Source organism: Eubalaena glacialis, chromosome 7 (assembly GCF_028564815.1).
Source record: "Eubalaena glacialis isolate mEubGla1 chromosome 7, mEubGla1.1.hap2.+ XY, whole genome shotgun sequence".
Taxonomy (NCBI): Eukaryota; Metazoa; Chordata; class Mammalia; order Artiodactyla; family Balaenidae; genus Eubalaena; species Eubalaena glacialis.
The window spans coordinates 100,867,135-100,890,511 of NC_083722.1; the positions used below are offsets into that span (position 1 = coordinate 100,867,135).

Genomic DNA, 23,377 nt, shown 5'->3' on the forward strand with positions numbered 1-23,377 from the left:
CCACGTGCCTCACACAGTTGTGATGAGGACTAAATTAATTACATGGTGTTTGTGAAAAGCACTTTGAAAAATATAAAGACTCATCATGGGGAAGGAAGGAGAAAATCGTCAGTAAAGCAGCAGCTGAAGTGGCCCAGGCAAGTGAAGGTAGAAATTGCAGGTAGGTGGAAGGTAGGCTGGCATTTGAAGTAGCTTCTGAGAATAGATGATTTTTAAAGAGATGAACACTCAGGCTCCAAGAATTTAATTAACTTGTCTCAAGTCACATAATAATAAATGGTAGAGTTTGAACCCTATGCCTCTAAATTCTGTGCTCTTTTCTCTGTCTATATTGCCTTATGAAACTAGAGATTCAAGGAGTTAAGAGAATGGCAGGGCAGGCTTTGGAGCCTAGATGTACCAGTAGTTATAACTGAGTGTTTTCTCTGTCCTGCACACTGTAATAAGCACTTTGTATATAGTAGTTTATTAAATTCCCCAATATCCATGTGAGATAATTGTTCCCATTTTTAAAAGTGAGAAAACTGAGGTATCAAGAGGTTAAATACAACCTAAGGGCACAGAGGTAGTAGACAAAAGAGCCAACATTCCAATCAAGGCAGTACGGCACCAGAATCTGTGTCCATAACCACTAGGTGACACTGCTCCAAAGCAGATACGCACGTATATTCTACCAGACTGCCCTGTCACCCCCTTAAGCACTGCCCACACACCCACACCCATTATAAAGGGTCACATGCATAGTAAATGCTCCTTTAATATTTCTTAAGTTCAGAAAAAGCCTTGGAATGCAGTGATATTTAGGGTCATGATAAGGAGCAGGGTGTGGAGGGGAGGAAGCAGACATTCTGGGAGATTGACTGGATACGGCAAATCAAGGAGAAACATGGTCAAGAAAGCGCCTAGGTTAAGGGACCAGGGAACTGGCTGGATCCTCCCGGGATGGAAAGGAAGCTCTTTTGAAAGATGTCTGGGAAAGTAAGAGGGAAATCAGGTAAAAGAAAAAACATGGGGCTAGGGAAACCATTTTGTGACTGTACAGGTGAGGCATTTCTCAAGATAATATGTTGACCTTATATCTCTAATTATGCAAAAGAAAAAGCAAAGCTGAGGGAAAATAGTATTATTAAAAATAAACTTAGACAAGCATGGTTCCTGGAAAAGATTCTGGGAGAAGAAAGGTTTTTAAGACACATTCAAGAAAATACAAGCAAAAAAACACTCATTAATTCTGTTAACCTAATACCCCTTTAGCATACAGGTTTAGTTAATAGCTCTTATACTGCATTTAATTTTCAATTTGTGAGATGTCAGTCTGGGAGGCTTTGTTGGAAACCAATGAGGTGAGATTACTCTAGCAATTCCTTCCAAATAATGGATTACTGCATTTGATAAACCTGTAAATAAAAAAAAAATCCCTTTCTTTTCATTAGGGGGAATAAGCTATAGAGAAAAGGGGGAATTTGGGATAACATACTGGAAAAGCTGGTCACTCCAAATATACAGTAAGCTTTTATGTGACAGGTTCCTAGAGGCCTTCATAATACTACCACAAATATGCCTGCACTAAATAAATAAAAAGGCAGCTCAACTCCCTCCAGAGAACACCAGCTTCAGCATAAAGCTAGAATATGGACAGACAGATGCCTTTGTCTCTCTTGTAATATTGACTCAGTGTGAAGGCTACAGCCAACTGAGCACCTAACACAACTTGGTTTGTTATCTGTATTTATAGGAAAGTGATATACTTTCTCTCTACTGCTGCCCATTTTGACTGGCCCTTCTATGTCAGTACGAGCAGGAAAAGAAGGTCCTTGGAAATTGCCATTCTGCAAATGAAAGCTTAAATCTTCCAGGCAGTCATTAACTTTTAAAGAACGCCTGAAATTTCAACTCTATGATACCCAAGAAGATGGTGGGGATAGTTCTGTTTATGGCATGACGGAGGCAAGAGATCTGGCTAAAGAGGAGAGTGTTCCTGGAAGAGGGGACAGCACGTGCAAAGGCCCTGCAGCAAGAGGGACCACAATGCAGTCAAGGAACTGAAAGAAGGTGGGAGTGCCTGGAGCACAGAAAGCCTGGGGGCTGTGGTCGGAGCTGGAGAGACAGGCAGGGTCAAACCAAGCCAAGTGGAAAATTTTGGCTCTTATAAATACAATGGAAAGGCACTGAAGCAGAGGTCGATAGAGAGGTGTGATAGGAATCAGATTTGCATTTTGAAAATACCCTAGCTGTTCTATGTAAACAAATGGGTGGAGATAAGAGCTAATGGCAGAACTCAAGTGGTGGGGGTAGAGATGGAGATTAAGGGGTGGGTGTCTGAATTTACATGATATCATATGCACACAAAGTACCTGGGCAGAGCAATTAAGGGCAGTCTCAATCTGTATGGTTGGCCTTGTCAGGAGAGTACTGTGTGGCGGGGATCAGGGAATTTGTGTTGGTTAAAAGCACAGACTTTGAAGCCAGGCTTCCTGGCTTAGAATCCCAGGATGCCAATGTACACCCTTGCACAAGTTAAGAAATCTCCTTGCCTCGGTTTTCTCATCTGTAAGATGGGCATGATAAAACAGTTTCCACAATCCCTTATCCAAAGTCTTCAGAGTCAGATTTTTTTTTTAAATTCAGAATTTTTGGATTTTTTTAAAGGTATGAGGTTATATTAAATATTCAGTACCATCCCCAGCAGAGTCTTGGGCAGGACCCCATAATCAAACCATTGATATGTTTCAAAGCAAAATGTAAAAGCTATTAACACTACGTGGGATAATTAAGACAATAACTAGAGTTCGGCTATGTCAATTCAGATCAGGTTTTGCTACCAATGAGTTTGCACCAACCTTAAAAAAAAAAAAAAGAAAGTTATGTTTTTTCAGAGACTTTTAAAGTTCAGAATTGCAAGTAAGAAACTGTAGACCTGTATTATCTTCCTCTTAGGGCTATTATGAGGAATAAATGAATCATTGTTTGTAAGCACTTGGGACAGTGCCTGACACATAGTAAATGCTATAGAAGAATTTGTTAAATAAAGCTCTTGGTACAAAACTAGCTACCTGCATGAATTTACGAATTCTTAATCTATAAAACGTAAGAAATGAAAAAGATGACCTCTCAAGTCCTTCTAGTTATCAAGTTCCATAAGACCCCCAAATGCCTTGAGGATTGTTTTACCATATGCCAAGGACTATCCTAGATATTTCTAAATGTGTTATATAGTCAGAAATCTCACTTTTGTGAACACCATCATATGTCTTATTCAATTACTAAATGTTTCTTGGACTTTATTTCAAGGTGAATACAGCTTAATGAAAGTCAAATTCATTTATGAGAGATTGTTACCTTAGAAATAATAACCCCTTAAATCAGCACAGCGCTTGACATTTTATAAAGGGCTTGTTTCAGTCACTGTTATATTTGTTTGTCTCAACAAGATACAATTATTAGCCCCATTTGACAGAGAAAGAAACTGGGGCTGAGATAACAGCCTGATAAGTGAGGAATCCATTTCCCTTCCTGTGTCAGAAGGTACTGTGGAAAGCCACAAGGCAGCCTTAATAGGTTCTTCCACATTTCAAGGTGTTTTTTTTTTTTTCCTATTGCTTTTTTACTTTTTTTCTACAATGAGACAGAGAAGCAATTACCTCTCAGTCTGCTCATCTTGATACATAGGCTTCATTGAGCTGGAAAGAAAAGGAAATGGGAATGGGAAATCTAAAACCAAAGATGAACAAAGTTTTTAATTTAATGAGATTGGCATGGAAATCTGCAGTTAAAGTTTCTACCCTACTCCATGTCTGAGAAAAACATAATTGCATCTGATTAAGGCAAGACAGACATGAATGACTGTTTCTGAAATAATATTTTTAAGGTTTAGGAAGTCTAACATAAGAATACCTTGCATTTGGATAGTGATTTACACTTTACAAAGCACCTTCACATACATTATCTCATTTATTTCCTAAAACAGTGGTAATTCTTTAAGCAATCATTTGAATTTAGAATTTTCAAGCATTTGGGAGAAAAAAATTATCATTTTGAGTGCCTACCAGGTGCTAGTCATACTACTGAGTGATTTGCATTCATTATCTCCAAATATCAAAACAACCCAGCAAGGCAGGCACATCAGTAAGGGTCCCAGCAGAGTTTAAAGTCATCTAACAAGGAGTGCTGTAGTAACTTGAGGCTAGAAACAGCACCTGGGGACTCAGAGAAACTAGCAAATGGCAACAGGAACCATGGCTCTCTGTGGAGTGAAGCAATCAACCCTTGTGATACAGTAGGGAGATGGCCAGGAAAACAGATATTCTGAACTCACCGTTCACCTGCCCTCTCATCTTTTGCTCGTTCCCCCTGCCTTCACCCTCCACTGACTGAACACAATTGGAACCAGAGGCAAGGGATCCCATTGGTGCAACCTATTTGAGTGTCTGGGCACACAGTAGGATGGATAACGGTGAAAAGTGGATCGAGAGGGAAGAACAGAAGTTATCCAGCACAGACCACTCTTTTTTGTTCCCTCATGATTTACTTTTATCTTTAATCCTGTGAAAGGAAAATCAAAAAGGAGTTGGTATTGCTAAGAGAGCTCTCTAAAATGAAGCCCGGAGGTCATTGAGGAAGTGGGACTTAATGCATGTCTCAGCCTGGATGAAATGTGAACTACTGACCACTTAATGTCTAATGCAGGCATCCAGAACATCTGCAGAACATCTGCAGAACATCTGTTCCAGAAACTCAAGATATTTATTGGACCCTTACACTAAATAACTCATGACAGCCTATCCCTTAAGAACAAATATTTTCTTTTTTACATCAGGCCAATCATAATTCTTCCAAGACAACTTTAACAGCCTCGTGGCTTTTGCCTTTATAAGCTTCTGAATCTCTCTTCCACAAACACTCTTTCAGTTTTACCCGAGTTTGTGTCTCCCAGGTTACAATTCCTAAGACCTCAAGTAAAGCTCTTTGTTCTTTGCAGCCTTGTTACTAAGATACTAATTATTGTTTGACAATCCAATTGAAAAGATGCCAAATCAGGATGGGATGATGTCAATTTCAGTCATCTTCCCAACTGAAACCCCAAACATGAGCAACCATCAGTGTTTTTCATAAAATATATCAGAGTAAAAGAGGGAGATAACTATTTAACATAAAATCTAACTGTTAACAGTCTCTGTAGCTTCTGTATCTGAGCACAAGGCCTCAGTTGGTAAACACAGCAGCCAGCCTTTGTCCACCACTATAGCATGCTCCCTTTACCCTCTGCCTGCTTCTCAGATGGATGCTGTTCTTTACTTCTAAGGTGACTCAAATCTTTATCCCTGAAGAATCTGAATTCTTGGAGGTTTGTCTTTATCGGGGTGCTGCAGATGTCCACTGACCAGGACTACTGGGCCAGAGGCACCACAGCGGACCCTTTTGGTCCCAGGCATAATGCTCCTCACTCCACTGTGTGACAGCAAGCTGGCTCCCCCTGGTGGTCAGGATCAGTCACCCTGCTAAGTACAGTGAGCTCTTTTCTACCTGCTGGTCAGCAACCCATGGAGCTCGTAATGGCCACGTGCAGTCGCAGCTCCAGTTCACTAGAACTACCACTCTATCCCACTTGGAAGCATTCTTTCTTTGAACATCAGGATCTCTGGAACACAAAGCAGAAGTTCTTCCCATGGGTTACTGGGTGTATTTGTAAGACCAGCCACTCCCATTCTCCACCCTTGGTTTTGACAAAGAGTCTCTCCTTGGCCAAACTTTAGTCAGGCTCCTCTGAATGCTCTTCTCAACAAGGCCCGGACTTTGGGGCTTCTGTGTTCATCTCTGTACTGTCCATTTTTAGCAAGAACTCTGCTAACTCAGTTTAACCTAATCCCCCATCCTCAATATCTGATCATCTCAAATCTAATCGGGTTCCTCATCCTCCATCTTCCCCCAGGTGATGTCTGAGGTCCCTGGCCTTGCCTTCAGCAAGAATTCTAATTAGGAATTAGGAATTACTAATGCTTCCTCTTAGTAATTTTCTGTCCAATCACCCCCACCCTGCTTCTTGGCTATAAATTCTCACTTTTACTCATTGTTTTCTAATGTCTCTCCCCTACTGCAAAACCCCATTGTAGAAGTCTCTCTTACATAAAGTATTCCTTATCATCTTTCACAAGTATCATAAATAATTTATTTCTTTAACAGTTCCAAGATCTAGGCTTCGTGTCTATAGGGAATGACACTATATCCTGACCATTTGTTGTGAGGCATGTATACCACATCATGAAGGAAGCACTCCAAATTTGTACATTATCTTTGTACTAGTCATTCCACTATTCTGTTAAGTAGCTGCTTCTAGGTGAAGACCAATGAATTCCATGGGCATGAGCTGACTATGGCATGCTTTTTGCTGGAAAATGTGACTCTTGAGTCAGAGATGATATTGAGATACCATTGTGATAGCAGAGGAGCAGAGAACAGGGACAGCAGATATACATATGAAATATGTCTTTATCCTATGAGGACAAACAAAAGTCCCCTCTGTGAAGTAAGAGGTCCAACATAATAAATCTGTCACCAAGTAACCACTGTTCCCTTTAGGAAATGGTTCCATGTAGCTGGGACATTAGCCTCTGCTGTAGGCATGTTAAGCACTTAGTCTTTTTGAGAGAAGTCTATGTTGTTGAGCCCATGAATGATAATCCCTTCTTGGCCCCATGGCCATTTATTCAGGAGCCCATTGAGCAAGCACTGGAGCATCCACCGAACGGGTATCTCATCCACCTGGTTACCTAGAGCATCATCCACAGTGGGTGCTTTCAATGGTCATCAACATAGAACACAAATATCTATGCTTACTCCAAAAAAGTCCATCCACATACTTCTTCCACAAAATTTTGACATCCAGAGGGTGCCCACTACCATTGTCCAAAGCGAACCTGAAACCAGTGGGTAAGGATAGTAATTGACATATTTCATAGGTCATCCTCCAGTGCAGAACAAGCTAGAGAAGGATGAAGACTGTCTCCAGAGGGCAAAGAAACCTGGCTCAGTAGATATTATCGTCCCTTTTTTAGATAAAGAAACTGGGACATCAAAAGGCTAAGTAGTTTGCCCAAAGTCACATAGCTAGATGAGGAAGCAGAGATTCAAACCTTCCATTCTAAAGCTTGTGCTCTTCCTTAGGCCATTTACAGCACGTGAAAGAAAAGAAAGCCTCTCAGCTTCCTGTCACGGAGAATTAGGTTCATCTGAGATGCAAACCAGTTACCAGCTTAAAATGTTTTCTACATTGATAAGTAGAATCCACATTTCCTCCTATGGTCATTAAAATTAAATCTTAAAGATTATGATAAGCAAGGAATTCAAAGAGCTTTATTAGCTTGCTCAGTGGAATGTGTTCTTAAAGAGGGCTTTACTTCCAATTGTCAGCCCTCACACCATAGCCCTTAAGCAGTACTATCTTACAGTAACATAATGCAGCCATATCAACAACTTTAAAGTTGTTCTTTTTACTCTTTAAAATGAGGCTACATTTTAAAAAGTAAAAAGAACATAGATAAAATTAATTTTAATAATGTACTTTATTTAACCCAGTATGTCCAGAATATCATTTCAACATGTAATCAATATAAAAATATTCATAGGATTTTCACATCCTTTATTTGATATTAAGTCTTCAAAATCCAGTTTGTCCTTTATACTTATACCACATCTCAGTTCAGACCAGCCACATTTCAAGTGTTCAGTGGATGCATGTGGCTGATGCCTGCCATATTGGATGGCACCATTCTGGAGACAAGAAGGTCTTCCACTGGCTGGCTGTGTCTTCTGAACATCTCTTATATTCCTCATCTTGAAATTGGGAATAATGATACACTTGGGAATTAAATGAATAATAACAATAATAGTAATACAAAATAATAAGAAGAAGAGCTAGATTTATTTGTCATGTGACAGGCACTACTAACTCTTACCGGACTTATGGCATTTAATTCTTATAACAAAATATACGGAAAATCAAGACATAAAATGATTAAGTATCTTGCCCTAGGACATAGCTAGGAAATAACAATTTGAGCAGTTGCAATCTGATTTCAGCATCTGGACTCTTTTATGAGAATAATAATAATAAAAGCAATAATAATGACAGCTACCAAGTATTATATTTTAATAAGATAAGACAATTGTAATTCAAACCTCAACAAGGCCAACCTTGCATGATATATGGAGCCATTATTATGACTGTCCCAAGGAGCTTATAATGTGGAGAGAAAGAACACAGGGGAAGAAATTACTAATCATTTAAGGCAGTTTATAGCATGTTAACAGGCAAAAAAAGGTGAACTCTACAGAAATCCAGGGTAGTGATCAACATGGGCTGTCATAGTCATGATAGTCTTTCCAGAAAGAGCTGGTACTTAGGGTCCCATATGGGAGAAGTAGGCTATGACCAGCAAATGCAAGTAGGGTCAACTTCATGAACATGTGACCTGTGCAATCACACAAGGTCCTATAATCAGAAAGGCCCCACACTCAGTTTAATGCTGTCTTGAAATTCTTAATAATTTTATCTTTGAAGTTGTGTTTTTAAATGAAGTGTGCTGGGACAATGAAGCATGTGCATGAACAGAAGAAATACACGTAATATGCAATGTTAAGTGTCCACCTCCATTTCTTGCCACTCTATTTGCATATTGTGTTCATGATGCCTTATGAGCAAAGAATTGCAGTAGACCTACAATGTGTGGGAGTTCAGAGAGACTCAAAGCAAGTACAAGGTAAGTATGTTATGACTACAACTGAATAAGCAGATAGCCCCAAGAGGCCACAATTTTCATTTGAACAAAAACTTGCTTTGAACACAAAAAAGACAGTAGCATTCTGAGAAACATGAACAATCAATGAACCCTATCATATCTTTCCCATTTGGTTACTTCCCTGTATTAGCCAATCACTCATACTGAAAATGACACAGAAGAAAAGGGAAAGACAGAGAGCTAACCATAGTTTCTTTTCCTTCTAGTCCTTTCTTATTCATCAGTAAGTCTAAGGTAGAGAGTGTCAGTAGAACATGTGCTTATCAAGAACTGAAGAAATAACAACTGATTTAGCTTTGTGCAGCATTTTCACAGTTCTGATAAGAATAAAATATATATGTACAAGCTATGAAAAACAAATTGAGTAATTTTGGTGATTCTGCATACAAGCTAAATGCCTTATATTTACATTTAAAACTCACATTGAACAATATTACATGAACGGTAAAATTCCTGCTAATAATTTAAATTTTTAATTTTTAAAAAATTTAGAACAATATTAAATAGCAAATAAAAATACCAAGACAAATCAAGAGAGAGAGAGAGAAACCACAGAGGAAAGGAAAAAGCTTTATATTTTACCACATGTAATGACACTTTTTTTTCTGCTTTTGAACACGGGTGTCCACATTTTAATTTTGCACTGGGTCTCACAAATTATGTAGCCAACCCTGACAGCAAGCGTGCAGCTTTCCCCTTTCATACATTTAAGGCAAATGTTATCACATACGGCACTGTTTCTCATTGAGCCCATACATGACATCACAATCCTTCTCAAAGCAGTGCTCCAAGGAGCAATCTAAGCAGGTACACATGTTAAATCTATGGACATCCCCCAAAACCAAACCATGCAGATAGAAGGGGAGTGGCAATCCAGGCAAAGAAAATACTGGGTGGTGTGCATGATGGTAAAGAACAGGCCAAGCTTGCTAAACTCTCTGTGAACTATCAACTCCCTGTGAACCCACCATTCCATCTCCATGTATGAAACAACATAACAAAAGTCAACTTAATAAACGAGGTAATCAGATTCATATCTCATTAGTTACAGAAGTGGTCCACAATTTAGAGCTCTTTTTAACTACATTAGAGTAGAAACCTTTGAAAAATATATAATGCAATAAACTGATCAATATTTCTACGGTGCTTATTATTCTATGGTGCTGTTTTAAGTGATCTGTGTATATCAACTCATGTAATCCATACAACAACCCTATGTGGTAGGTACTGTGATTATGCCATTTCTATATGTGAGGAAACTGGAACACAGAGGAGTTAAATAACTGGCCCATAGTCATCAGCTGATCAATAGCAGAGCCAGCAGTTGAACCAAGGCAGGGTAGATATAGAGTTTGTACTACTATAATCTCTTGAAGGAGTCTCTGCAGAAGGTGTCCATCACAAACATGGCAATATTTTGTAAAAGATGCTGCATCTGGATGCTCTTGGTGGCGTAGGGGTCTTGCAGTCTCAGGCCTTCTACCATTTGACATTCTTTGTCATCTGGACTCTAGAGCAGTTCTATTTGAGCTGCCTCATAAAGTACCTGATGAACAATTTCACCTGTTTCAGTCCTTCCTACTCTAACCAAAGGGTTCAAGCTCAGTTCAAGAAATAAGAACATTCAGGACATCAGCTCAGCCAGTCAAAATATCTTATATTCCAGTTTCTGTAAATATTATTATTTAATACCTTCCTTTAATCCTTAAAATCACATACTAGAATTTTGGAGCCAGAAGAGTCCTTAGAGATCATCTAATCCAGGGATAATAGAAAGGTTTATCTCAGATGCCCACTCTGATCTGATCAGTTGGTAGTAGATGCGTGGAGCAACTTGATGACAAGGATTTTGAGGCCACTTTGGAGCATGTTGGGATACAGCACATATCTGATAAGTGATGGGTATAGAGAAGGAGCAGCAGAGGCTCATATGCTATCTTGGCAATATAGTAGAGCACTTAAGAATATGGGCTCTCGGGTTAGATTTCCAAAAATCCGAGTCTGGCTTCACTGCTCTCTGATGGGGCAACAATGACCAAGTTATTAAATCTCTCTAACCATCAATCCACTTATTTGTAACATGAGGATAATAAAATCTGCCTCACAGGTTGGTTGTGAGAATTTAACAAAATAATATACGTAACATGATTGCTGGAGCAGCTAACATACCCTAAATACTCAGCATATTATTATTACATATTGGCCATAAGCCATTTGTTGTGTCTGGCATGGTTCCTAGAGGAGACGGGCAGCAACAGTGCCATGCATACGTCATTTCTGATCTAGTCCCAACTCTTTAAACATACAGATGGAGAAACTGCAGCTGTAACAATCTGGGACATTCTCCAAATCACATGTGTTGTCTTCCTCAAAAGTGGAGGCCCTCAAAGAACACCGGGTTCTTGCCCTGACTCGGCTCATGAGCCACACGCAACCCTGGGCACATCACTGCTCTCTGGACTTCAGCTTCCTTATTTACAAAATACAGGAATTAGAATCTAATTGATCTCCACAGAGCAGTCACACCCAGGTGGTCCTGTGTTTCCAGGGGGTGAGGACACTTTTCCCATAATTCAATGGATATTACAAACAGCAATTCTTTCTTTCCCGTTTTGACAACTTTGGTATTAACTAACCACTAAGGTGTTCTTTTCACAGAATATATGTTCCATTTGCTTTGTTCTGAAAATTCAGGTTTTTAGTAATGAAGGCCACAGCTGGACACCAAAAGATTACACAATTATGTCTTCAGCATGCCTCAGGGGGTCTAACAGGCTATGACCCACAACGATCATATCAGCAGCTTTTCACTTCCTCTTGAGTCTCAGCCAAGGTGGTGTTGTGGTGCACTTCCCAGATTATCTCTCTCCAACTCTCTCCCTAAATTCAGACTTTCTGGACATATTCTAATACTCTTTTAAAAATTACTTTTATTGAGGTATATTTAACAAATAAATGGACCTATGATATTACTTTAACCAACCCTTTTTTTTTCAATTGAGTCCAGCACAGCTGGATGCCCTGCTTCAAAATCCAACACTGAATGGAAACCACTGGGCAAAATCCAGGTTTTTATTAATTTTCTGATAGGCATTAAATTCTAATAAACACACAAACAATGGTATGAAAAGAAAGAAAAAATATAGACTTAGGAACAAGCATATATATGTCATAAAACACATATTTGTACTTGACGGTTTTGTATACATGTTTTAAAGGCTTCCCAGCTCAAGGATTATTAGAGTACTGGTTTTGTAAACCAGGAATCACATATTCAGATTTAACTAAGACCTTCCCAATGTATTTCAGAGAAGTATAACACAGAGGTTAAGAATTTGGACTCAAAAGGCTAATTATTTGGGTTCAAATCCAGACTTTTCCATTTTCTAACCTTGAGCAAGTTATTAAATTGTCTTACCTCAGTTTGCTCATCTGTATAGTGGGAATGATAATGACTAACCCCACAGGAGTTGTGAGGACTCAGTGAGGTAATGCACATTAAGTGCTTAGCCCAGTGACTGCACATATTTCAAGACAATGGTGAGTGCAAGCCTCTTGGATTGATGACTTCAGTAATTAATTTATTTATTTCCTCTTATTTTGCAGATAAAGAAACAAGTTCAGAAAAGAGCTGTGTTACTTGCCTAAAGTTGAGCAGACCAAGGTAGGATGCTACAGAGCCAGGAGCAGAACCCAACTTTCCTAAACCTCAGGAAACCTGAGGTGGAACCCTGATTGATACAATACCTGGCCCACAGCATTTACTCAATGAATATTAACTGCTAATAGTGTTAGTAGTATTTTGTTATTTTTAAAATATTATTTATTGAACCCATAGAAAAAGCGTTCAACAAAATGACTCTAAGTGTAAGAATACGTTTTTGTCTTTGTCTAAAATTCTCCTTAAGGATGATGCCTGCAACAAGTAAGTAGAAAAATTGTATACAGATAGATAATGATAAAGCAAATATGGAAAAATATGAACATTTGGGGAACCTGGTAAAAATATATGGGAATTCTTTGCATTATTTTTGCAATTTTTTATGTCTGAAATCATTTTAAAATAAAAAGTTAAAATTTTTTAAATAATAAAAATTAATAGAATTAAATTAAAATTAAAAATTTCCAACAGATTGGCAACATCCAAAGGTCTGAGGCAAGGATTGCTGATGTGGAGTGAAAGAGATTAGTATACGATGCCTATTTTTTAATCGCGGATACAATTTAATAACCAATTCAATTTCTCATATTAATTGTGCAATACCTCTATGAACTATTAATAAGTAGAGGTTCAAAAGAGAAGAAGATTATATTCTGCTTAGGGAGAATGGAGGGAGAATGGGTATGATTTCACTAGAGAAAAATGAATGATGAAAAGGCTGAAATCTGGGGCCATCTGCTGGGATGCGGCTTTGTTCGAACACATCACTTTTGATTAAGAGATTGCAAACTGACTTGTTATTAAAATTATAATTCAAACTTTGTTGGTGGCTACACAATTAGAACCTCGCAGACAGGCCGCCTACCCTTTAAACATGACATTTGAGCTAATACCCTGTCCTTTTGCCAAGACACACACTACTAAAAATCACTGGAAACTGAAGGCACTGAAGTTCAGCAATCAAACCCCAAATGCTGATTGTCACTGCTCAGTGCCCACAGTGAGAAGTTTCATTTAGGCTTATGAGGATGCATCAGCAGACCAGAGCTTATCACCAGGGCATCTGTGGGCTGCCCCCCACTGTGACTGTGAAACACCCAGGAGACACAAAGAAAAATCTACATGCCTCATGACTTCATCTAATTTCCTCAGTCTTCAGCTATCACTGTCTTCCATTTGCAATCTGTTCCAAGGAGAGCACAGACTACCCAAAATTAGGGTCTTAAAGTAGAACTTAAATCTCTGACTTCTATACTTTACAAAGTAGTCTTTAAAACCTACCAAATATGCAATACCTTGTTAGACACTACCCAGAATTATATGAGGAACCATCTCCATCTCTCTATTTAAAGAGAGTTTATAATCTATGGGAAAGATAAAACATATAAATATACACCAGAAACAAGTATGACATCATCTCTGGCCACACAGACATTCCTAAAGGAAAGAGATTAGAAATGAATTTTGTGGGATGTTCACCATAATGTTAACTTGTTTTCTCTGAGTGGTGGGAATTGGGTTGATTTTTGCCTTCTTCTTCTTAGTACTTTATACCTTGTTTGGATTTTTCTGGTAAGTATGAATCATTTTTACAAAAACAATACTGCTATTTCAAAAAAGAAAAAGCACTTCATGGAGGAAATGGTACTTTTTAAATGGATATTATTTGGTAGAATAATAGTAAATTTGTTGGGTGCCTGGTCCCCACGTTACCTCCTTGGGACATCATTAAAGGAAAGGGGCACCTCCTCCATGAGCATGAGCAAATGCACAATCCCCCACTACTTGCTCCTAATTGTTCTCTCAGTAAAGTCCAGGAATATGCAAGTGGCACAAGAGGCAAGGCTCTTTTCTTTTCTGTAGTCATTCCAGCAGTTCCAATGGAATGACTACAGAAGAGGCTACACAGAAGCAGATGTTTCAGGAAATGCTGTAATTTGCCAAAGAGAAAAAATCAGCTAATGAGAACCAGCTCATGGTTCTGACCTGCCTGTGAGCAACTGTCTACTCACTGGTCGGTCATAGCAGCCAATGGAATGATGTCTTCTCAGAGGAAATAACTCACCCCCGCTGTAGAGAATCCGCATACAGCGCAACTCTCCTATCCCAGAACCCTAGAACAGTCTATGCTTAAATTGCTTGACCGGTTAGAACTAAACCTTTTCCAAAAACAAGGTAACGTCATGAAGCAGACAGAACACAGGACTGAGAAACAGAAGTCATAAGTTTCTTCCCTACTTTGGCACACAGCATAATGTGCAACCTTTGATTCACGGAGCCTCTTTTGAGCTCAATTAGCAACATTACTCTCTAAATTGAGAATGTTATCACCTTGCACTTACTACTTTACAAGGTTATTTTAGAGATCGGTAAATAATGTTTGTTAACACTTTTCATACCTTGCAAAAACAAAGGATTATAGTTATGATCCCTATATTTTGGAAAAACATAGTGTGTGGTTATCTTGTTTAAAGATGATGAGAGGACTTTTTTCCTCCAGAAACACCAATCCCACATCTTTCCTAGATTTTAACATAACAGGAAGGTGTCAAAAAGACCATCTTGAATTTTTAAGTGACTACAAGTGAATGAAATACAAGTTTTATATTGTGTATCTTGATTCATTCATTTAAGAAATAGACATTGCCTATCTACCGTATGCATTTTAATATAGAAGATCTATTGCTGTATGACAGATTCAGAAACAGATTAGAGGTGAGCCAGCCACGTGGGTAATCCAAGCAATATCAAATAGGGGAAGCTGAAATATAGTCTTTGTGGCACTAAATTATTATAAATGTAATAAGATGAAGAACATGTGTTTACCAGAACTCCAATTAGGGAAAAAATATATATGTCTGGAAACAATTACTTACTAAACTGCTTTGGATGTTCTGTGAGACCCTACAAAGGCGCATCCAAAATAACTACATTCCAAATCTGAATGAAGTGAATTCAAAAGAATGGGAAGATAACTAGAAACAGTGAGAACAGACAACTTTTTTGAAGAGTTCTGCTAAAAAGGGAGCAGAGTAATGGGGGATGGTCAATGAAGAGTGATATAGGATCAATATGCTGTAGTTGTTGCTATTGTTTACTGTTGAAGATGAGAGAAATTTATGCAACTCTATATACTTTGATCAGTAAAATAGAAAATAGAAAAAAAAAATGGTTGCCTTCAAACAAAGGTAGATGTGAGAAGCTGAGGGCTTTGACTTTGCTAAGTTTAAAATATATACTTGGGGGCTGGAGATTAGACAATAGAGATGAGGTGGGGGGCTGCTACCAGTAGTGATTTTTCTCTACTTTATTTCATATAGTGCTTAAACTCACCTCTAAATGAACAAACACTTAAGTACATCTACTCAAACAAGCATCAAATTATTAGCCTGTAAGAGATCCCCATGTGTCTTGTTAAGTTGTGAATAGTCCTGTTTGAAGGACTACACCATTATAAAGTCGAAAACTATAAGTGAAACAAAGTTCATTCTTTAAGACATTCAATCATGTCCATGTTTCTTATACTTCTCTAAAACCACTTTAGACAAGACTGATGCCATATGGCAATACATGGAAAAAACAATAATGCTAAGGAGACTTGATGTTCTTTGTTCTCCTTTGTCTTTTAAATTTCTTTTTAACTAAAGAACTACAAATATGAGACATGAAGCTGTTTTGATACAAAGCCCAAAAAGGGACAGAAATATTATTATTTTGATGTTACACTAGACATTCCTCCTACAAAAATAGATGATGTCCCAATGATTTGACATTGGAATTCGTAATTCTTTCCCTCCTCCTTCTCCCAGAAAACCAACAAACAAATACGTGGACCACCAGTCAAACACAAAAAGTGTATAAAATTGAAATTTGCAAATGTCTGAAATAAAGCTCAATCTGGGAAGCAGTCAATGTATCCCTTGGTGCAAGTTAATGCCGACTGCCTCCAACAAGATCCACAGCAAAATGAGGCTGAGATTTTAAACACAGAGAACACAAGAATAAGGGGCATTAAACAACCTAGCTGATGAGGCAAAATATGCATCACCCCAGTTATGATATGTATTTAAAACACTAAACCGATAAGCCCCACAGTGTTTATACAACCCAGAATCAGAGGAAAATGGAATTACCATTATTAAATTTAGGTAAACTAAAACCTAAAACAAAGAAACACAAGAACCTGGAAACCACACTTACTATTTTGGCTTCTTCTGCACCTTATTTGGGAACTTCATACCCTCGGAAAGTCACTTTACCTCTCCGGGACTAATTCTCCTCTGTGAAATTAAGTTAGATTAGACGAAATTTACAATGCTGAACAGCTACATAATATAACACAGGGGAGTTATAAAGCCTGGGGTCCAATGCCTGATCTGTCAGAAAGTGTTGGGCAAGTCATTTAACCTTCCCTGAGCCCCAGAATTCCTCATCTATTAAATGGAGACAAATTCACCTGCTCTGCCTACCTTGTGTGGCTGAAGAGAATTGGATTGAAAGTGGTTAGAGAACTGTAAATGTTATACAATTATAATTAAGTAGAAGGATTATGATCAAAACATCTAATAGAAAAGATCTTTTCTTCTTAATTTCCAAAGGTAAAACAAAATGTGATGATTCTACTGCTCTGAGCAACTTTGGAGCCAATAGCTGATGAAGTATTGGAGATGCAGTGTGGAGTAGTGAGACTCAGAAGACAAATTCCCACACAGACTCTGTGTGACTTCAAGCAAGGTACTTAGTCTGATTTCCCTCAGCTTCCAGATCTCACAGAGCTGGGCAAATTACAATACTTACCATTTACTGAATGCTTAATACTTGCCATGCATTGCTCTTCACATACCTTCCTTCTATTATACCTCAAAATATCCCTATGAGATAGGTAATATCATCATTCTCATTTTACAGGTGAAGTAACTGGCACTGCACGGGGACTTAACTTGCTTAGGGTCACCTGGTGTTCAGTGACAGGCAATCAGTCTGATTTCAGCGTCTATGCTATTGACCTCTAATCAACAGTTCTCAAACTTTTTGGTCTGAGAACTGAAAAATTACTGAGGAGCCCAAAGAGCTTTTATTCAGAATTATATCTGTTGATATTTACTATATTAGAAATCTAAATTGAGAAAAACTTTAAACTTTATGAACTCATTTAAAAATAAGAATCATAAACCTATTACATGTTAACATAAATAAAATATTTTGTGAAAAAAATTACATTTTTCCAAAAACTAAAATAATGAGAAGAGTGGCCCTGTTTCACAGTTTTGGGAGTCTCTTTAATGTCTGGCTTCATAAGAGACAGTGAGAGAAATGGATTACCTCTCAACTCCATCCCCCAGTGGCAATAAAACAAAATAGTATATAAGCAAATGGAAAAGAAACTAGAAAAAGATCATTACAATTATATAAGCACCATTTTAACATTTATCTAATAAGCATCTTAAAATTTCTAAATTAGGTCACCACATTTAGTGAATGAAATGGAATAATAATCATAATGAGATTCTAAATTGCATTTTATACTTCAGTGATAATCCCAGACAAATCAGCCGTTACTAGCAATTACTGATAATTTATTTTTGTTAACAGCCTGAAAAAGTTTTTGAAGGGAAATTAATGATCGAGAGTTTGATTAGGAAAAAAAAAAATGTATACGCCTATTTGATTCTAAGAAGGTCTAATACAAATCTTCCTAAGCAGAAGCATGGTCTAAGCGGGGGAAAGGATGACAAATGAAGGACTAATAAGTCAGGGAGACATAGTTTGATTCCTGTGAGAAGATGGGGTTAGAGGCAGCATCTGAACTCAGTACTAAGTGCGCATTCTTTCTGCACACCTGTGATTTATTTCCACCATTTCCTTCTTCCAGCCACTGCCATGCCATTCCTTCTTTCCATCTATTCCTTTCACTTCCATACTCAAATAGGGCCAGTCTGCTCTTTATGATGCCATGAACTTGACATTTCACCTCAGGAAATAGGCAAAAATAATATTCTGAATTCCTTTCCCCACTTGAGCCACCTCACTTAAACACTTAACACTGAGACAATCTTTACTGTCTCACTTAACACTGAGACAATCTTTATTCACTCACTTTATTCACTTTATTCATAATGCTTTGTGAATAACGATTATCTGTCTTTATCTCCTTCAAGTCTTAATGCAAATATCACCTTCTCAGTGAGGGCTTCCAGGGACATCCATCTAAAATTGCCAGCCCCACCAACATTACCACTTCCCTATTACTTCCCTCTCCTCTCGTTGTTCTCTATTTTTTTCTATGATATTTATCACTAGCACATTAAAATTTTCATTTATTCATTTTATTTACTTCTATCTCCCCAACTAAAGTGTAGGTTCCATAAAGACAGGTATTATTTTGTATGCTTCTCTCATGGTTGAGTCCTCAGCACCTCTGATGGAGCCTGACACACAGAAATTGATTTCTGCCTTTACTGCACATAGCTCCTTCCTTACTGAAGAGAATTTGACAAGCAGGGTCTTCAAATTGGCTGTCCTAGTCAGATTCCCCAGCTGCCTTAATGCCTACAAGCTCTTTAATGCTAAATAGATAGACGTGAGGAGCGAAAACCACGAAACTCATTTGTTGAATGAATGAGTGAGTGAGTGAATGAACAAATGAACATAACATCTGTCTCTGTGGGAAGAAGAAGAAGTAATTAAGTCATGCACTATGCTCTTAAGGAGCTCATGGTTTACCAATGACTCTCAACCAGGCACATGTGACAGATGACATTCACACCTGTCAGACAGTTCCACAGCCATGTCCAACATTACAAACTCTGGCACTAAAAAAATGAACTACATGTATATGTGTAATTCTCTCGTGTCCTGAAACAACACCCTTTTGCTCCTACTCAAGAAAGCATTAGGAGCTAGGAATTCAAGAGGATGAACACTATTTCCACATGGGTAACCCTGAATCTGTTCTATTTTGTAAAGTAATTTTTCCTAAAATTTAATACTTTCATTGTGATTAGTAATCAATTACTTAGGACATAAATCACAAGTGTTGGCAACATTCCAGAATTTTAACTGTGCCTTATAGAACCTCTTGTCTAGAAGACAAGATGAAGAATGTCACTTGAGAAATAAGAGAAGCTAGTTGGTCTATTAGAATAATATGTAGTAAGTAAGTAGAAAACACTTGGATGATACAGGAAAAATACAGGACATTGTTCTTGTTCTTGAATCTGTCTCAGAATGTGAACTTTTATTCTTCTTTGTCTATCCCCCAGTGCCTCTCTAGCAATAAAGCCTATCATACACCTGGAACCGCAGGGTTTTACAAATAAATAAATAAATAACTCACTGGATGAGTTATTCCTTTGCAGAACAAAGGAAGAATAATGGATTTTTTATTACCTGATATGCCAGAGATTCTAAAGGCCCCCTAACCTATGTAGCTCACAACTCATTCTTCAAGACTCAGCTACTACCTTCTACCAGTCTCTCTGACTTTCCCAACCCAAACCTCATTTTTCCTACCCCTTGATCACATGTTTTATTAGTATCTTCCTTAATATACTCACCACATTCTACCTTGTGGAAATCCTTCAATTTCAGCTCCAAAGTCTTTTCATTCCCTGACCACTTCTGTTATCTTGGACTGGTTCCTTTGTTATACATACTCATGAAACCATGTTCTTTTCTTTCAGGGCAGTTATGTCAGCTCTAGTTACACATCTGTCTATAGGAACAATTAATTTGGAAATGTCTCCCCCACTAAACTTTAAGTTGCATGAGTCTAGTGACCACATATTATTTCACCATGTATTCCCACCATGAGCATAGTGCCTGGCTATAGTAGCTGCTCTATTAACACCTGTTAAATTAATAAATTAATGATTAATATGTAATTCATATATATGTAGTATCTTCCCTAAAGATTTTAAGCTCCTTATATCTCTCATAACATGTGCTTTATAAACATGATAATGGCTTAATGAATATTAGATAGGATATATTTTCCTAAAAGCTGCATATATGTGCATGAAAATATATATGCATCTATGTGGCAGGGAAAAGAAAAGAGATACATAAGGAACTAAATGCAGCTTTAAGAATTCATCACTGCTTTCTGTCTTTGGCCTCCATCTTCCTTCAAAAGACTTCTTTTTGTATGTGCGTTCAAACTGAATACTTACTTAAACCATTACAAGGTGTTATGCTGTTGACAAAAGAACCTGTTGCAGCCTTTAAAACAACCTCAAACAGGATAATAGCCCTTCGCCACTTGAACAAAAATTCACTTTTATTGAAATTAAACAGCATTTATCAGAATCTAAAAGAAAAAAATAATAATTCTGCCACAATTGGCAGCTTTGCTGGACCAGTATGTGCAATATATTCACTGGTAATAATGGTTATGTAGGATGCCCTTTGGGACCATCATTTACTCACAAGGACATAAACATCACAGCTACTTCAAACACATTCATTATTCTGAATACTCCATTTTCATTTCAACTGTATTTTTTGAGCATGTAATTTTCTTTAAGAAGAAAATATCTTCAGGAGATGACTAAGTAATCCTTGGACCCTTCAAAGGACAGATGTAATACATTTTAGTCACTTTGTCATGCAATTATCACCCCTTCTCCCAAAAGGCCAAGTCAGCATAGAGTAAAGGAAGAGATTGGAAAATCCTCCCTGGCACCCTGGCCAGCTGCAGCCACTTGGCCTGACATGTGGTATAGACCAACTATCAACAATCAATTCTTAATCCCCTCTTAGGGCTGTTTGGCTGCTTGTCCTGACCCATAGCTCGCTGTCATAGTCTCCTTTGAAACCCTGTGGCATCTAAAAAACAATTCCACACAGGGCTAGGGTTCCATTCTGGAACACTCTTAAGTGCAAAGTATTTGCATTTGACCCTTTACATGTTCACTCACAGATGCCTCTTTTCATAGCAGAGCATAGGACCTGAAATAACCAGGAGATCCAAGTTCACTGGCCAGGCTCTGGTGTACAGGCCAGGGGATTATGAGCATGGCAGGTAGCAACATAGGGTCTCCCTCAGTTCCCCTTCTGTTTTCAGCGGGAAGTGAATTATATGACTTCAAAGGACTCTTTCAAGAACAGAGAGTGTATGCATTTGGTGGGATCACTGTTTTGATGTGCCAGGCCTATTTTTCTTTCTGTTTCCTCATTGTTGAAAATAGGTAACCCTTTCCTTAGTGAAGAGAATTTGACAAGGATGAGTCTTCAAAGTAGTTAACCCTGTCAGATTCCTAACCTACCTCCAACTTAGAGAGACTCACAGAAGGAAAAAAAAACAAAAAAACCCCAACTACATGTGGTATTAAACCAAGAATTTTTAGCTAAGTGCTATTAAGTATCCATAACTGTGATAAGTGTGTGTTACATGGGGCTGGGGGTAGAGTGTCATTTAAATAAAGATCACAATCCAAGTCCAGAAAGAATCAAGAAATGGATTTTTAAATTAATACGTGTCAAGCCATTCATGTTAAAGTACTGAACTTTGTGCAACATATGGCCAAATAAGTAAATGCAAGAAGGTAAGGCTGATACAGTCATGGAAGGAATGAGTAGGAATTAGATTTTGACCTGTGCCTTAAATTTGATAAAAAAGAAAAAATTAGGGAGGAAGTTCTTCCACAAACATGCCAATGTTTAGAGATAGAAATGAATAAATATGTGCAATGCTTAAAAGTATGAGCTTTGCAATTTGGTAGCCTGGTTTCTGATCCTTGTTCTGTCATGTAGTTTTTTGTCTTTAGGTAAGTTACTTAACCTCCCTGAGCCTCTAAATTTCCTCATGTGTAAAATAGTGATATTAAGAAGGCCTACCTCAGAAGGTTGTTATGAGGATTAAATTATATGAAATCACACAAAGTAATACCCAGCACAAAGCAAGTATGCAATAAATGTTAGCCATATTGATAGCACTGTACATTAATATTTGCTGATAACTTATTGTGTACTAATCACCCTTAGGCCCAAGAGATACAAATAAAGTGAAACTATGCCCTTGACCTCAAAACCTCTCAATCTGAAAATGAAAGAGACTAGTCAATAATTCACTGTGATACATATTGTGCTACAGCTATGAAAATAGAAGCACAGAAAATGAATGCCTAACAATGGTTGGGGAGTAGAGAAGGATGAGGAAAAAAACACTACAAAGAGGGTAATGATTATGATAATTCTAACAGAATGAGTAGGAATATATAAGTCATAAGAGAGAGAAGTTTCTCTAGATAGAATAAATATAACTTGCAAAGGCATGGATGTTTAAGTGATCTGAGAATTGCAAACAGTTTAGTGGTGGATAGAGTTCAGGGTATGGAGGAGAAAACAGCAAGGAGCAAGGCTGGAAAATTGATAGAAAACCAGATTTGAACTTTTTTTTTAGGCAAAGGAGTGAGATGATGAGGACTAAGAATTCTAAAAAGAGGAATCAAAAATTCCAAAGGCAAGGTTGAATCTGTAAGTTATACCCAGTTATTGAAGGGCTTTAAATGCCAGTTTGAGTATGAATTTTAGTCTATGGGCTGTTGGAAAGGATTCTTAGTTCTAAAATAGGGGAGAAATATTGAAATTCTATTTTAGGTAGATTAGGCTGATGTACATCCAAAATAGGAATTAAAAAGAAATTCAAAACAAGATAACTAGCTAGCAAGCTGCAGCATACATCCAAGAATAATACAATAAGGCCCTGGACCTGGATTTTGACAGTGGGAATGAAGGAAACAAATCCAAGTTATGCCTAAATAAATCTGGATACAGAAAATAAATAAGAGGGAGAGTCAAAATTGCCTGGAAGAAGTAAAATTTATGAGGGATGTGTGATGGTGAAATACATTGACTGTAGACCATTTATTTTAAGAGGAGAAAAAGATAACGGTAGAGAAGGCTATCAGACTTTTGGTGT

The 23,377-nt window shown here is 37.8% G+C and overlaps 1 long non-coding RNA gene across 3 annotated transcripts in view; it reads right to left on the reverse strand.

Moving 5' to 3' along the window:
- The window catches only part of LOC133094813 (uncharacterized), a 399,443-nt gene that overhangs the window by 198,680 nt on the left and 177,386 nt on the right, over window positions 1-23,377 (reverse strand). Inside the window, exon 2 of one of the 3 annotated variants that reach the window (XR_009701507.1) lies at window positions 16,657-16,736. The exons of the other annotated variants lie outside the window; for them this stretch is intronic. This is a non-coding gene — a long non-coding RNA (uncharacterized LOC133094813). The remainder of the gene's footprint in view (window positions 1-16,656; window positions 16,737-23,377) is intronic. 3 annotated transcript variants of the gene reach the window in all.